At 31.1% G+C, this 18,512-nt stretch overlaps 2 protein-coding genes across 2 annotated transcripts in view; both read left to right on the top strand.

The window, feature by feature from the left end:
• LOC113393051 (suppressor of lurcher protein 1-like) overlaps positions 1–18,512 on the top strand; it is a 308,266-nt gene that overhangs the window by 84,484 nt on the left and 205,270 nt on the right. The gene's annotated exons all lie outside the window — the stretch shown is intronic.
• The window catches only part of LOC113393049 (cadherin-99C), a 76,902-nt gene that overhangs the window by 20,695 nt on the left and 37,695 nt on the right, over positions 1–18,512 (top strand). The window contains exon 2 of the mRNA XM_026629744.2: positions 8,245–8,303. The gene's annotated coding sequence lies outside the window, so the exon portion shown is untranslated. The remainder of the gene's footprint in view (positions 1–8,244; positions 8,304–18,512) is intronic.

Raw genomic sequence — 18,512 nt, forward strand, 5'->3', positions numbered from 1 at the left:
AAAACACGTAAAACCATTACTCTTGTGGCATGATCTCTTCGGTCGGATTACTTTACGTTAGGACTACGAGAATGCAACTGCACTGTACTTGTGCACTGTTATACTACTAATAATTAATACTCAATTACTAATACCAATACCAAAATAAATAAATAATTAATACTAATACCAAATATGCAGTAAAATGGTTCTTGAGTGGCTACCGTGTTCAAATTTTAATCAAAGGAAGGACATTATTATTTCAAATCAACTAGTATTGATAATTCAGTATTAATATTTATTGTTCTGGTATTTTCGGAACTGCGAGTGCTTACTCACGCGGCATCCAAATATTTTATATATATATAAAATATATATTTATATAATAATTTATAATGTATTACGATTGTAAATATAATATCATTAATGTTTTCAAAGATATATTTGACCTTCTTTAACACATTCTCTCAATATAAATGGAATCGATAATAGTATCGATATAGATATGTCTTTGATGGAAGAGATTATTTACATCATCAATGAAAAAATGTCGTAAGTAATATTATTAACATCAAATTGAAATCAGCGTTCGGAGTAATTGCTGATCACAAAACATCATACAGCTAAAGCACCAGTAAGGAAATTAGAAATTCTGTAGAATGTACAGCCCCGAAGCAATTACTTCGAAGCATTTTATAAGAGCAGGCAATTAATTGATTTACTCGCGAACGGCTTTAATATTAATGAAACTATATTTGCATTATTTATTAGACGCGAACATATAGCAGAGCTCATGTTATCTAAGTAGATACATGAGTTTAAACGATTCTAGCCTACATGATGCCTGTCTTGCTTGTTCATAACGGGATCGCTCATTACATCATGAACAGGTATTAAAAGATATCCGACAACTTGATATATTGTCGATTTCTAATGATTCTATTTTAACTACTCACAATTGTCTTAAAATAAGATTATGATTATAATTACATTTTACTCTAGAAACATTAAAATGTTTATATTTGTTTTGATCGGAGTTTAATTTATCTATGCTATGTTAAATGTTAAGCAAATTTAATAATTTTAAAGTTTAAATACAGCACGATGGTAACCCATTCACCGATGTCTATCAATAACTATTCCTTTTCACGGATCCAGCTCCAAAGACTCCGCTAACATCGTGACGACGTTGTCCCGATAACGGAGATGCCGGGACCTTGCTAGATTAAACCGAACAGCGCTTCACGTGCCATCCTTTGCAGGCTGTCGTAAGATTATTTCTCTTTAAAGGTAAATATTTCAAGGGAACGGAATGAAAGTATAAATTTACTTGGATTTTTTTTTGTATTTCAATGATGGTGATGATATTATCCATACTATCCATACTAATCCATACTTCCATACTAATATTATAAATGCGAAAGTAACTCTGTCTGTCTGTCTCGCTTTCACGCCTGAGAAAGGACAAAGGCTACTATTTATTTGGAAAAAAGTGCTGTAAAGGGTTGAAAAGGGGGATGAAAGGTTGTAAGCTGTTGAAATTATTGTCATTTTTAGAACAAGAAGCATAAAACTTATATTTTAGGCTGTATACTTGAATGAATCATCATCATCATCAGGAGCAACTCATTTTTAATGAGCTGATTCGCATTTAAACAGTTCTCGATATTCTACCGAAATACACACCATTGTGGTATACAAAGAGGTCTTACATTAACGTAATATTTTAAGTTAATTTGTAAATATATTCATATTCTACGCGAGCAAAGCCGTGGGTAACAGCTAGTAATAAATATATTATTGTTAATTAACAATTCATATATTTTAATAAAACAAAAAAGTACAACAAAAATTTGCTCTTTAAAGTTAAAGTCTATGTAACTGATAAAATCTAGATTGAATACCATCGAATCTTTAGTTTTCCCAACAATGATACGAATGCCTTTTTGCTATTTTCTATTGCTTTTAAATGTCACTAGGACCCGAGTCGTCGTGTTAAACAGAAAGCGATGAGAAAGGTCTTCCTATCTGAGATGACATTTGCTGTATTTCATTGCATCAAAAACATTATTGATATTACAAAAATTACAGTACGTTTGCAACTTATGACTAAACATATCAACAATTTTGTTATTTATATAAACATCATATTTTATCTAACATGGCAAGTTTATTTCTGTAATTTGACATATTGTAACATTTAGCTTGACAATCGTACTTTAGATGACTGTGCTTTGATGTTATCACGTATTATGTAAGGGACCGCAGATACGAGTCCGACTCAAAAGATTTAATGAGCATCATACAAAGCCGATACGATTATAAAGTATTCAGTATTTATGTCTCCGTATTAACCATTCGTTTATATTACGCTGCCTTATTCAGCTGAGGTAAATGATGATAATTGCGCTCAGTCCTACTTTAGTACAAGCAATTGTAACTAGAAGATCGAGGTCATCGAACAAACGACAAATTGCTCCATCTCTGTCAATTATAGGTGTAAATTAATTCATGATCGGTAATTACTTTTCATTCAATCGGTGTTATATTTGTCGGTGTTCAAAGGGCAGTTCGAACGAACGCAACACGTGTTTCGATAAAAAGTGAGCGGACGCGTTGCGATCAGGTTTTCGGTTGATATGTCTTTTTTTATCTCTAGCAGTCTTAACTTCGTTTATGCAATCTGAACTGAACGCTGTTACAAATTGCATTTAATTATAAAATATAGTACACGTAATTGTATTTGTTAAGTGCAATTTTATTGGAACTCGCTTATGTTAATTATGTTGACATTAAGATTGCTTTCGAAGTTATCGGTTTTATGTGGTACCATTATAACATTAGAGAAGTATATTTTACTATTAATGCATTATGTCAAAATTGTTTTCTCTCGGAAATAGTCAAAAATCAAACCGAAATATAAGATTTCACAAAACACCTTCAACATGTTTAAAACAGTAGTAAAATACTTACGCTCACATGAACAATTTCACAACACATTAAAAATATACTTGTGATCACTTTGAACCATCTAATGATCACACCATGCATTTTAAAATTACACGTCTCGCTAAGTGCTATTGATTTTTAAGATCCAGATAATCCTGTAACGATAAAATGAACTGCAGGTTGTCAGTTTATATATTTCAGGATGATATTATCACTAGGTCCGCTAACACGCAACGTTAATGATATTTTATTATAGACTAATAAAATCGTGGGATAGTAATCGGGTGTTGTCAATACATTGACGCGACCAGTATTACTTCAAGTTGTAAAATATAATACAGGGTAATTACCAGCAAATCGAAAGTCTATAGATACCTAGATTTGATAGGTTTGATGATTGATTACAGAACCTAATAATCTTACTTATCTAACTGCAATAATCATGTTATGATCACTAAAACTGTTTTATTTGTAACTTCGTATTTATTATATATATATGTTACTGTTAAAGCTCGAACTACGGTAAATCTTAAGATTTTCCAGTAAAATCTAAGATTTACCGATTATGGATGGTAAATGTCCATAAAACTTTGGGATTCGAAATTTTACCATCATTCACTTGGTAAATATTAGGATTTAAATGTTAGGTTAGGTTTGGTTGGAATGGTAAAAGTCCGAAAAAGTCGTCCCTTTATAATAAATACTTACATTTAGCAGCTCATGTCGGTAAATCTTAGGTTTTACTAGAAAATCTTAAGATTTATCTTAGTTCGAGCTTTTACAGTAACATATATATAGTTTGACTACCTCGTTGGTGTTGACGCTAGATATAAGGTCGCCGAATGCAAGGTCCTGGGTTCAAACCCCAAGACGGGCCGATATATTATAAGTTATTGGATGTTCTATTGAAACATTCTCGGTAACTGCCCGTAGCCTGGCAGTTGGAAGTGTTTACACCCCCGTATTATTAACCTCGTAAAGCACGTAAAATCGTTTCTCCTGCGTTTGAACTATTTAGGGTCGTGTTGGATTCGCTGTCCCATCGGATAATGAGGGTAAGGGAGTAATAGAGTGTACCTGTTATTTACACTTATGCACATAATTCCTGCGTAGTTGGCTGGTCTCTTAAGATAAGAAATCGGCTAGTAATGACGTCATCATCAGTTTGTCTTACATAGGTTACGTATTTTAAAGGGATACAAGATATTTCAGTACAATATTTTTGTTATTCAAGGCTATTTTTATGCTCATACCAACTACAGGGTTATAGGGCTTTTCCTCTTAATACATTTTCAACTTTTTTTTTAAACCACTCAATTTTAGGATAGACCCAGCCATATAAAAATTAAATTTGTTAACTGTACAAAATAATAGCTTTGAACTAGCAATATAATATATATTTTGCCACAGAGTGTACTCTGTATGTATACATGTAATATTAATAAATAATATCATAACCAGTGTCTGTGATAAATATATCAAGAATAGTAATACGTCTTTAAATTAACTTAATCGTTTTGTAAATCGTAAATGTATCTTAATTATACCTCGGTGTATTGCCTGGAAGTGGTAAGCCCTCTAGTTTCCTATTATCACGTTATTGATAATAATGATAATTATTAGCTAGAGTGCTGTGTTTTTCTGTGCTTCACTCTATGATTTAAATAGTTCGATGACATTGGAATGCCCGTTTACACTTTATTTATTTGACATTATAACACGTGTAAACACAAGCCATTGCTATGATATTATGACAGTATGCTAATGTATAGTGGCGTGCACAAGTTTTTTAATTTGTTATGCAGAAGAAACAAAATACATGCGTGTCTAAAGTACAGTTGCGTGCATATTTTTTTGTTTCAAATTATTTATGTAGGAAAAATAAAAACTGTAAGTAGTTTCCAATAACAATTTCCAAGTCGAATTACCAATAACACTATATATTTACACACATTTTTAGTAATATGAATAACAAAAATATTACTAATGTTCATATACATACAATTTGGTGTTTATGAAGTAAATAAATAATTGAAAATTGATTTGTACATGCATATGTTTGATCATTATTATTATAAAAATATTATCATTCGAAATAAAAGAAAAGTAAAAAATTAATAACGTGTTTATAAATAGCTATTTATGAAATATCATTGAACAATTAAATTGTAAAATTTTCAACGTATTCAGAAAATATTTAAAGTTATACTAACTTTAAAGATTTCTATAATTCATTGCGTAGATCTGGAAAACGTTTTAAATGCTTCAATGTTATCAAAGAAAGATTTCGCTTCATTCTGAAATTTGTCACCTTGTCCCATTGTAAAGATTAGCAAGTTTTCATGTGTCAAGATTTACATCCTAGTTTATGCAATTCAACGATAAGTTTGTTCTACTTGCTATGGTCTAACAACCTGCTAATATTTGTTCAGTTCATTTTGGATCTTGTCACACCCAACTAACCACCACCCACGCGTTAACGAAAGTTGAATACGAGTTTTGAGTTCATTAATATGTTTTCTTTTTTAACATGTATTGTCAATATCAGTTTATTTCAAACAATCAGCTCCATATACTGATTTCGTAATCGCTTGTTCAATTTCTCAGTAATTGAATTGTTTTGTCAATAAGATCCGTGTTTCTTCCTTTTTTTTTTATTGATTTTAAAAAGTAAAGGCTAATAAATAAGACTTGAGACAGAAATGTTTTTTAATGTAGTTTTGGGGTATCACTTTTATAAAACGACTAGATGCTCGTCCCGACTTCTCTCGGCTATATTACAAATTCTGTCATATATGATTTTTGCGAAACTTAACCGTTTACTCAGAACACGCAACGGGAATTCCTATTTAATTTTACTCTGTATTTGCAACATATTTTATTGATACTCCGATCCCATTGGTCGTAGCGTGATAGTCTATATCTTGATATGTGGGATATCCTACAATGAAATATTTTTTCAAATTGGGCCAGTAGTAACTGAGATTAGCGCTTTCAACCAAACAAACAAACAGACTCTTCAGATTTATAATGTTAGTATAGAATTTAATTATTATTTTTGTTTTGGGTTTCCATAAATCTCCAGGGTGGCCCCATTTTCATTTCACTAGTGTCGGACTTCCAATGTATTTATTTCGTAATGGATTTTATTAAATAGCTGCGTCTGTATTATGTTATCTTTAAAGGTATTTAACCTGTTCTCCACGACTCCAGCCGCGTCTTTTTTATATAGGTAGATCCTATATTTTTCCGTAAATGCAGTAATATGTGTGCCTATGTCCTTATCCAGTCGTCGAAGTACTGATTAGTACAAGACCATGATTTTGTTAGGTTACTTTCGCATTTATAATAGCCTGATTAGTTTTTCCCGACTCCAGATTTGCTGTATATTCTAGCTTCCAGAAGTTTCACTCTGGTATAATAATCTCACGCATCCATAGTATTAACAGTAGATTAAATGTCTGATATATGGGAAAAAAAGTATTCAAAACATAAAATAAAAATCAATTCAGTAACAAGACCAGACCTACTAAAAGACTTCTCTACCTACGCTCAAATTTATCAGTTGACATTTATACCTTATGCAAATGACATTTATCCCCAATATTCTATATTTGGTCCGTGTTTTGCACCTGCGGTCTGCATTTTATAACCATACAAAGTAGTTAATTTACTTTTATTTAAGGCATATCTAAAATATTTACAATTCGTCGTTGTGATAAGTGCCTTATATTTATAGTCGAACAAATTTCGGCCACAGTGGTAGTGGTAGATCTGGAAAAAATAATTTTAAATGCGTTAATGTAATCAAAGAAAGATTAGCAGGTTCTCATAGGTCTAGATTTACATCCTAGTTTATGCAGTTCCACAGTGGTCAATACCTAATACTAGATAACTGCACAGAATACTTTTAATATTCAAGTGATATATAATACAATATAAATGCTCTATTACACCACCAATGAAACTAAAAATAATAATATACAGACAAGGAAGTCGTACAAGAGACGGCCTCACCGTAAGATTTTATTATTCAATCGTATCTTTATGTATATTTTTAATATCTCATAATAAAGAACAGATGAAACCCTAGAGGATCGAATTTTAATTTGAGAACACAGAAAGAGGACAATATTATTTAAATTTTTATACTATCATACTTCAATGAAAATGTAAAATTTGGTACATCGGTAGGTGAGTCACATACATTCTAATAATTTGTATTGGTTTGTCTTTTAATAATTAGTCAGCCAGTATAATTACAGACACAAGAGATAACATCTTAGATACCATGGTTTGCAGCAAATTGACACTGATTTTTGTTGTATTTGGATGAAAGTGAAAGCTTCATAACAGATGTTCCATTACCTTATCTGCCTTTTTGAATGAAATAAATTGTTTTGTTGTATACAACCATAAACATACACTACTCTAGATTCTGATATAAGATTTCTTGAATAGGCCGCTGATCTGAATACACTTGGTTTAATATTGTTGTTTTCATCAGTACATTATGTGTGACACTAATAAGAATGACAATTAAAATGGCATCCGATGGCTTCTATTTGTATATCTAATAAACATAATCTGAAGAACAATGCGTTGTGTTCAAACAAATATTTAATTGGTAGCTAATTACTGAGCTGGCTCTATTGTTTTCAACGATTCTTTCTCACAATTGCCATTGTGGCTAAACAATGTTGGGAGATGACCTCAGGACGTGACGCAACGCCTTTTTATCCGCCCAAGAAAGCATTTTGATCTTAGTGCAGTACGGGATTTTTAATTTGAAGGTGATCTTCTCTTTAGTGCATTTAGGTTTACCAGAATTGTACATAGTGATTCTTAATTATGTTCGATTCAAAGTGTTTTTATCTGGACGATAGTTTTTTCATCTTAGTGTCTATGGATATTAGTTGAATATGATAAATTGTTCTGTGAATTTAGGTATATTAGAATTATACTATTCGTAAGCTATACCTAATCCATTTTATATTTTTTAAAGGTCTGTGTTGTTAATATTCTTGTAGGATATACGTAAATAGTTTAGAATTCATAACTTTGATCGTGATAAAAAAAAAACTTTCGTTTTTCAATAATAATTTTGTGGATATTGGGATGATATAAAATAAAAATATAAATAATTATTTAACTTATACCTATTTAAACCTTATTGCACAGCAAACTTATTATCATTTGGAATATTAGATAAACGCGGCGAAAAGTGGGATATTGGATTTTCCTTTGATGCAATCGGACAGATAAAAAATTGTGATTATCTTCTAATAAAATTATAATTTCTTTTTTTTTTTACAGATGGAACACTGGAACGGATAGTATAAGGAATGCGAACAAGGGGGAACTACAATTTTTGCGTGAGTAAAATTTTACAATTATAACTTTTTTATTACTCGAGTATTTCATAATTAAAATATTTTTCGCTGAATTAAAATTAAATACACGGTTGTAATTGTTGTAGTACGCAAAATAAACGTAAGTATTTCGGTTTCATTGTATGTTAATTAGTTAGCATACTTTTTTATACACTTTTACTATTTTTATATACAAGAAATGATTTGATACAAAGGAACACGTGAATTCAAACGGTGATCGTGGTTTCGAATTAGGACCTAGATCCTTGATTTTCTAAGTGTTTACAATATGATAATTCATCTCGTGCTCGGCGTTCGTGAAACATCTTGAGACATACAAGTATGTGACGCATGAATATCTTGTCTTGTCAAATTGGCTCTAAAACTGCTGTCTTCTTATAAGCAGAAGCGGCCTTTCCTCCTGACAAGAAATTTACTGCATGTGTTTTATAAAAGTTAGTAATATATCTATATATATTTATACAATCGTAGTTATTTTGCTTTGTGTTAACAATTGACTAGCTTATGTTTAACAGTAGCTGCCAAACATGAGTTTTCAAATATTTAAATTTTATTGGATTTTATTTCTTTGTGTGTTGTATCTTTAATTTAAAAAAAAAACAAAGTCGGTAACGCTTAATATAACCAAAACCTACAATATGTAATTTAAATTGCAATTAGTGAATTCTAATTGCAAAAATAGTACTAACCGACGTGGTCATTAACGGCTAAAGTTATTAGTTAAGAATTATATTTTTTGTCCGTCGGCTACCCATTTAGTTATAACTTTAAAAGTAAATACATCCTATTAGCTGGAATAATCATAAAGTATACAACCACGTCTAATTCCGTCTAGTTATCTTGGATGACATTTTTGTTAAACTACTTGATTACTACTGTTTTTGCTCTTGCTGTAACTTACTTTAGTGATATAGAGGTTTAATGAGACGAGGTAAATTGTGCAATCGTATATATTATGAAGTTGTCGATGTAACCTTACTTTACTTTATACTTTACTTATTTTATATAGGTTTATAAATATCAATGGCAACCCACATTAAAGTACGCGTAAGTTTACTGTTTACTTTGTTGTGGTAAGGGTTTATAATTCCATAGTTTCTGTTGTATGAACACTAACTGCTAAACTATTGCTATATCTTTCTAATGCATGACGTTAAAAAGGGAGGTAATTATTTTTAGGTAGACCTAATTAGTTTCGTTTATATATTGCTTTTTAAATTTGTTCGTCAGAAAAAAAAAATGTATCTATATGGTTTTAATTATGTTTATTTACCCCCACTAGTGACACCACTGGTTGTTTTGATGCCTTTCAGTTCTTGACGGTTTTGCGATTGCACGGGGAAAAAATATTGATAAAATTCTTGCAACTATTCCATGCACTCATGGTAATATACTAAGGACTTTATTAATTTTCTTTTGTAATAAATAAATCCACAAAATACATAATTCTTATATTTAATTCAAAATTTTAAAAAATATGTATGTCATGTTATAATATTTATAACTTTCTATATAATGTACATATATTATAAAAACTTCAATGATCTTGTTTTAATATGGATATTTGTAAAATTTTGACAACAAAATCGCCGCCCAAGACTGGTTTAGTTTTAAACAAGCAGTAAATGATGCAAAAAAACTCGTACTAGGTACCTGTCACACCTGTTTTAAAATATAATTTCTCTAGTCGAGAAATAAATTGATTACCATATGAGATAGAATTATTAAATTAGGTGTGTTACAACCTTTATGGATATCTCTGCATGTGATCGATGTACGCAAATAGATTTAAGCGTATGTATCAATAAAAGCAATTACCCCTTACTTTTAAATTATTTTGTAATACATTAAAAATTCATACATTATATCGGTAATAATTTGCATTAAAGATTTCACAACGTGACTACTGCCGGACATTTTGTTTTATAAGTGACGTCATAAACTTTAACTGTGATTTAAAGTCTTTATAAAAGTTCTATAGGTACGTACGTTTTTTTAAATGTTAAATTAATTAAATTAATTCTGCCACATGTGTATTCCACAAACCCGCATTGGAGCAGCGTGGTGCAATATGCTCCAAACCTTCTCCTCAAAGGGAGGGGAGGCCTTGGCCTAGCAGTGAGAAATTTACAGGCTGTTAATGTTTACGACCATGTGTCTTTATGCGATATATACCTATAAACAATTTTTCTATAACAAGGAAATACTTTTACCTACATCTGTGGTCAGTTCCTGTAACAGTATATATATTTCACAAAACTGTATACAATTACTTGTTAAGTAAATTAACACTGACAACGAAGTAGTTCATGGAAGTGCTATAAACTGCAATCGGTAACAATATTCATTATTATTCTGTCTTATAGAGTTATTATAGCGTTCCATATGGTATTTTTATTTTCTAGTAAAAGTAATTAGTCTATATAATTTTAAAGATACTTCTAATAAATTAAAATATTAACGTAATGAAACAAATGAATTAGATCATAAAGTAAATAACGTTTATTCATGTGTTTTTTTTACTAATTACTCGATTATATTATAGCGCAAGCTATCTATAATAATAATAAATTGGAAAAGCAAGATTAGTTGTAATTATCAACAATATTTTGTCATAAAGTAAAATAAGCTTAAAAAACAGTTCTTATATATCGATGATACCAATTAAATATCGACTTCATAAATTGTATTTTTATATTTAACTAGTTTTCGCCTGCGGTTTTGCTAGCATTTTATTGGTTGGCCGTTTGTTAAGCATAAAAACGTATCCTATATCATACCTTTGAGTTAAATCACGCTTCATAACGAATTTGATTAAATTCAATTTTGTGGGTTTGTCCGTGAAAAAGCAAGAGGCAGACCGACAGATAGATAGAGTTACACGCGCATTGATAATATTAGTATAGTTTACACAAACATTTAATAGAGCGTTGTAACAGAGTTTTAATCCGAGCTGTATAACCACGATTGTATTGACCAGTTGCTCCACATAAGCGAAATATCACTTTTGTACCGAGATAACTTCTCGTTAAGTGGCTCAACATGCAGTTTACCGGCTAAAATAAAATAGAACCAAGAGCTGTTCGCTGTATAAGTACAATAAAGAAAAATAAAATTCCCATGATGTACAGACGTGTTATAACAGGGCCGATAATTTATAGTGTAATAAATTATAATTTGCGTTTTAAATTAATAGCGATCACTATTCTCAAATGAGTCGAAATAATTGCCGTTTGAAATTTTCCTTTATTATTTTAGTATCGGTTGTTTAAACTCTAAACCTTTTAAAGGGATTGTTTCTTTACAGAAACATGTTTTTACGTAGGTTAATGCAAATGGTTATGTGTTTTGATAATAGCAACGTATATGTTTACGATCGTTGATATGTAATGAGCAATAAATGTACGTATATGGGAACATTAACGTCTCATTTTATATGAACTGATCGCCAATTAATCCCCGAGTTGATCGGATTGAGTTTCATTGAGTATTCTCGTTTTGTTCATTATATAATTAGCTTTGATAAGAAAGGTACTGTTCGTGTTATAATTTACTCCCCTTTGTCCATTTACTGATTTCTTTATTTTGTATGCTAAATTTGTTTTTCAACGCTAAATCATAATAAATCGTGACAATTTCTTTGTTATCAAATTGATTCAGTCAATTATAATGTTATGTTATATATACCTAGCAATTTTATTTTAAGAAATTAACAAAAACATATATATATATATACTGTAATATTAATAATATTATAATGCAATACTTTCTGTTTTGCAAAGAGGATTTTTTTTAACTAGAAAATGTCACCGTCACATTTCTACAGTTTCGCTATTGTTAAAAATATTTGTAAAAAAAAAATTGAATATAAATGATTAACCGATTTTTTATCTATTTACGTTTGACACATGTAGATATAATTTTAAATGAAGACGAGCAAGGAACTTGTAAGCATGTTTAGTTAGTCGTTAGTCATTATGTTTTTCGCCTTTGTAACATTAACAATGTCATGTACGATTAACCTTCTTAAAAAATGTGTCATCTGCCGACACTCATGTATCAGCTGTTAATCACACACTTCATTACGCATGGTTTAATTATTTTTTTATATAAGTTTCTAAAAAAAAAATTGTAATTCGTTGCTAGGTACCTAAGAGTGGGTACTCATCATATATTCTACGGAAAAACAGACGTTTGAAAGGTGAGTAAGCCAGTGTAACTGCAGACATAACATCTTAGTGCCCAGGGTCGATAGCGCATTGGTAATATAAGAAATAGTGATGATCGTTTACCACAAGGTGGCCTATTTGCTGGTCCGTCTAACTATATGTTATTATAAAAAATATTTCGTGTCAGACCTTGACTGAAGGTTGAACGTCAAACAGCCAGCTAGTTCCGACTATTGTCTTTCTTACTGTAAACCTTCGTTGGTGCGAAGCGTCTTTGTCTTTGTGTAATATATATGTATTAACAATTATAATTTCAATATATTATTTGCGGGTTAAAAAAAAGCATTCTTAAAATAATCTTATAAATGAATTTTAAAATAGTTTACCTTTTTTATTTTAAAGAATACCAATGTTACTTTTTAAAATCGACGTTATAAAGGATGGTGTCCTAACCGATTTTGGCCACGTCTGCCGATTACAAGGGGGACAGCCAGATCGGTCTCATATTCTTATAGGATAGCAAATCCGACACGACCGGAAACAGTTCAGGCGCAGGACCTTAATGTGCTTTCCGAGGCAAGTGAGTGTACACACCTTAAACTACCAGACTCCGGGCTGTTACTGAGAATATTTTGTCAGAAAAACTGAGTAATTTTTTGGCTTGACCTAGAGTTTGAGCCCAGGACTCCGGGAGCGGTCTAAATAGATAAATATAGATCAACGAGGCAGTCATGCTAATAATTATCAACTACCAATCAAATTATAGTTTTGTTTCGTTTTTAAAACAGTATTATATTTATGTATAATATGTTTAAGAATAAACTACTTAGTACATTATTTAATCTTCTTTTACATACCTATAAACGTTCTTTGCTGCAGTTCCTAGGGCCGGTAGAATATGTTTTAGGGTTTAAGTTCGCCTTTGTAATATGTAGAATTTTGTGTATTGCAATAAATAAAATTCAATAAACAATATGATTGGTAGCGCGAGAGAAATATCTGATCATAGCGTTTAAAAAAATCGAGATTTCATTGTGAATAATAAAATACATTTCTAGATTAATATTTGTAAGATTAGACAGATAAACATTATGTAAGAACCAATTTCGTAATAAATATTTTTAAAAGCATTTTAATTATTTTATATCGCAAATGTATTTCGATCTGTTAAATTGGGTTAATTACGTATTTTATTACGATAGCTGTGAACACGTCGTAGCTATTTCATATAATATCAGCGTTAACGATTGCCATTAAAGTACAGACTAAGGTGTTACTCCTTGATAAGGTTATACCGTTTCATGTCAATTGATTTTAAGCATGCAACCGCGTCTATACGAGAAACGTATAACGGAATCTTTAAAAATTACTGGTAATAGGGACAAGTTATTGCAAATGTTCGCTAATTTTTATACTCCTACATAAGAATAGGGGTGTCAAACAAAAGTTGAAGAGAGAATGAAGTTGCGTACTCTGTATCAATATAACACATTGAAATGATTCAACAAAGTTTGATAATGATGAAATGACAATTATATATTTTTTAATTATAATAACGTGTTAGTCACGTGCTAGTGTTCTCGTGCAATTCCATACTATTACTACGCCTGTGTTACTAGAGGCACAAGAGATAGTTAATATTTCTTTCAGTTCCAATGTTTGTGATCAAACAAAGTGACAACTTATCATGTCAGTCTGCTGAAATATATTAATCGTGGAAGATACATCTGTCGTTTAAACATTTAAGGCTTTCGATATTAATATAGGGCAGCTTATTTCTATTATGGCTCAAGGCGACTTTTAATTTTCAGATGTATGTCAACTCGGTGCAGAGTATTAAATAACTAAATCTTCATACCTAACATTCATGTGTTCGATGGCTTATTACTCCTAGTAATGAAATCATGGTCTTTTTATACTCGTAAGTTCAATTATTACCTAGTAAGTAAAAAGTAGTACCAGCTCGTAAATGTTCCGCTGCTCGGTTAAGGCCTCCTCTCCCTTTGAGGAGAATGTTTAGGGTTTATTCCATGACTCCAATGCGGGCTGATGGATACACATGTGGAATAATTTCGAATTCGAATTTGAAATTAGATATATGCAAGTTCTCACGATGTTTTCCTTCACCGCTGAGCACGAGATTAATTATAAAAACAAATTAATAGCATGAAAATTCAGTTGTGCTTGCCTAGGTTAGAACCCGCAATGTAACAACTGACAACTGGACATTATTACCTAAATAATCTGAATATGTAGTTATAAAAGATTTATTTTTTTCGTTTAAGTCCCCATTCTTCCGCAAATACTTGAAAGTTTTTACCAATATGTCAATAAATACCGAAAACCGTGCCAGATTCTTTTTAAAAACAAACATCTAGTCATCTCGCTCGATGTTCAATATTTGTTAATGAAAAACAATTCAATCCATTCTTCTACTCACGAACTTCAAACTTGACTCCTTTCGTACACAGTACTTAAATAAATAGGTACACCAGTACCACTGAATTTTATTTAGACGTTCGTACCTACCAGTTCACATTTGAAATGTAAAGTTCAATAAATTACGAGGTATGATTGCAGCATTGTTGAATTTGCTCCGAGTTAAAGGTTTTAAAATAGCAAGTTCATAAATAACGACAGTTAAACTCAATACACTATTAAATAAGACATTCTATTATATTTGTCGGAAAACATTGTATTATTTATAAGCATTGCTCGAAATACATTTCAAATGACAATGCATGGTTACAGCGAAAATCATAGCTATTTTTTATAATATCATAAGAACTTTGCGAAAAATATATTTAAAAAGAGTTCGTATTGGTTACCGTTACGAATATCGATTCAAATTTCTGTTCATATAAAAACTTTTATACATAAATGCGACTCACCTGTCGTTTAAACGGGCTTCGCAACGGGTGGTAAGATGTACATCGTATTTAATTTTTATTATGCTTTTAGTTATAATCTAAGCGATTTGTTACTCAAGTAACTTACATACATAATTATTGTAGCTTTAATGAGGTAGTTTATTAGACAACGGCGTTGTAGTTGCAGTGTAATTAATCTATTTTGTATGTAATTATGAATTAAACACTTATGCTTGCTCAACACGAACGTCCAACTGACTCGTAAACGTTCCAACTTCACCTATGAAGGACGTTGAAGTAATATGTACTTCTGCGATATACCTTGACATTAATGGTTTTTTTATAATAACCGGGAAGATCGTGCTCCATCTGATGGTAAGTGGTAGTGGAGTCCAAACGCGACACGTGGAGGGTACACGTGAGACGGCCAACTCCTACGATCTGGGACACCTACGATTTACCGCCATCGGAGCAATTTCGCGCCAATACAATCGGAGTTCGTCAAACATTCATGAACTACATCTGTACACCTGAAGGGTTGGACGAACAGTTGGACTGCTGGTCGATCGTGTGGAGGCGGCATTAGTATCTAAACACTTTAAATGCAATACGCAAATGACGCGGGTTTACTGCGAGGTGTCGTAAAGTTTTATATTCTAATATCTATTAGAATAAAAATTTATATTCGTATTTTTGTTTCCTATGCATCCTTTTCCATTGCTCTTAGCTGATATATATAAATATTATTAGCCTTGCTCCTTCATTGGGTTTTAAGCTTGCTTCATACTAAATTTTATAAAATTGGGTTCAGTAGTTTAGCCGTGACATCGTAACATACCGACAGAAAAAGTTATTTTTGCATATATAATTTTAGTATAGATATACATTTGGGTTCGTCCTATATTTGGATTAATAAAATATAACGTATTTGACAGATAATACACATACATATATATTCGTCGTGTTTTTTAAAAAGTTTAGCTGATTACCATTAAAAAAATACTAAAGTTGCATTTTAAATAAATAGTATACAATCTATCAACGTTATACCTAGACATACTAGGGCATACCAAACATGGCCTTGCGTTTCGACACTACGCCACATTCCTGCGCCTGCGCCGAATTAAACGACTTGTCTCCTACCTTTAATGTTTATGTCCGATAGAACAAAGAGAATTCGGGAACATTATTTATAATTTTATAGACTTGTCATAAAGTCCTATCATATTTTTAAGTAGATTCTCGTTTCATATGTACCTATATAGCTTTGGAGTTTCTACACGATATGAACTTGGTGAAACGGTAATACAGAAATATTTAGTATTATTACGGTTTGAAGGCTGACTGCGCCTGTGTTACTAGAGGCACAAGAGATAGTTAATATTTCTTTTAGTTCCAATGTTTGTGACCAAACTAATTGACAACTTATCATGTCAGTCTGCTTAAATATATTAATCGTGGAAGATACATCTGTCGTATAAACATTTAAGGCATTCGATATTAATATAGGGCAGCTTATTCCTACTATGGCTCAAGGTGACTTTTAATTTTCAGATGTATGTCAACTCGGTGCAGATTATTAAATAACTAAATCTTCATACCTAACATTCATGTGTTCGATGGCTTATTATGTATATATTATTTATTACAATCACATCAAAACGTAACCAATACTTTAATGGTCAAACACAGAAACCTTTGATAAGCTTAACACAGAAGCAATATATTCAATAATTCAGATCCAGTGATAACTAATATGAATATCAATGTATATTACTTCAATATAATATAAAAATATAGTAGCGACACTCAATGTATTAATTAACATAAAAATATCATCGATTCTGATAAATTATAATGATCGTAACTACTGATTGTCAATAACACATAACCGGTCGGGAAAGATTGTTGTATTCTAAATTTAGTACGTTCTAAAGTTGACATAACTAGATATTCATCTTAATATTAACGTTGCATCGCCTTAAGACGTGTTTAATCAAAGCCTCCCGTCATTTCTCTTAACATACGGCGCGAAGGCATGGCATCTGTTTGTTGGTCGAGCAATAATTTTGAACTCGGGCGCAGCAGGTTATGAATACCCTTGCCCCCTTCTTAAATGGATCGTAATATCTTACATTTATCTCCGCTAATGCTGATACTACCATATTTATATATCATAAGACCGGGGAACATCCGGGCTAGTATAATTGCGATTATACGTCCTGCAGCGGTTCGTTGTTTTTTTTTTTTATATATCGAGGCATTTCTTAAACATATCGACAGAGCTCAAGTCAATCTGTTCATATTATAATACTTAGCATTTTATGATTCTGAAAAATGAGGTCTGCCAATTTATAGACATGAGCTTAATTTTGATAAATTAATCGTCTTTTTATCAGATAATTCCGAATTCGAACACACAATAAAATAAATTTAATCGACACATCTTGAAGAATATATTTATATGTAGAGTGCTTCTTATATCTGGGTAGGAACATCAATTTATATAACTTTTACGATTATATAAATAATTTAAACTCAAAGATAACACAATGATTCCTCTGAATGTCAATTCCTGGATTATATTGCTCTATTTGAAAACGATGTCGAGAGTTTAAAAGCGAAATCAATTACCAGTGAACACGTCTGACCTATTGACCACAAAATACTACTCCTTAATCGAGATTTACGATACAAACTATTGAACTTTGTTGTTAATATACTTAATCTTATAATATTATATTTTTAAATTTGTTATTTTTATTTAAAATATATATAAAAAACTCTTTGCTGATTTACAGATACTAATTACACTAGATGTGACGTGGCTTAATTCACGTGGTTGGATGTAAAACGATGTCGTCTCCATTTCTTTAACTATCCGAGTGCCAAATTTTATAATGATGGGTGAAAGCAGGACTAACAATTAACTATTACTTTCACACTAATCTATTAGTAGTGATTTAATCATTACCAACTTCGATTTATCAGCATTGATCTTGTAATGCAAATCGTTCTAGGTCCAAAATCCAATCAATTGTCTTTTGTTAATTCATATTGATTGCCATGTTATTAGCCACCGGAATTCCAATTCATACTGACGTTACATAAAAATATTATTATGTAATTACAAATGAAAACGACTTTTTTTT

This window comes from Vanessa tameamea, chromosome 12, assembly GCF_037043105.1.
Source record: "Vanessa tameamea isolate UH-Manoa-2023 chromosome 12, ilVanTame1 primary haplotype, whole genome shotgun sequence".
Taxonomy (NCBI): Eukaryota; Metazoa; Arthropoda; class Insecta; order Lepidoptera; family Nymphalidae; genus Vanessa; species Vanessa tameamea.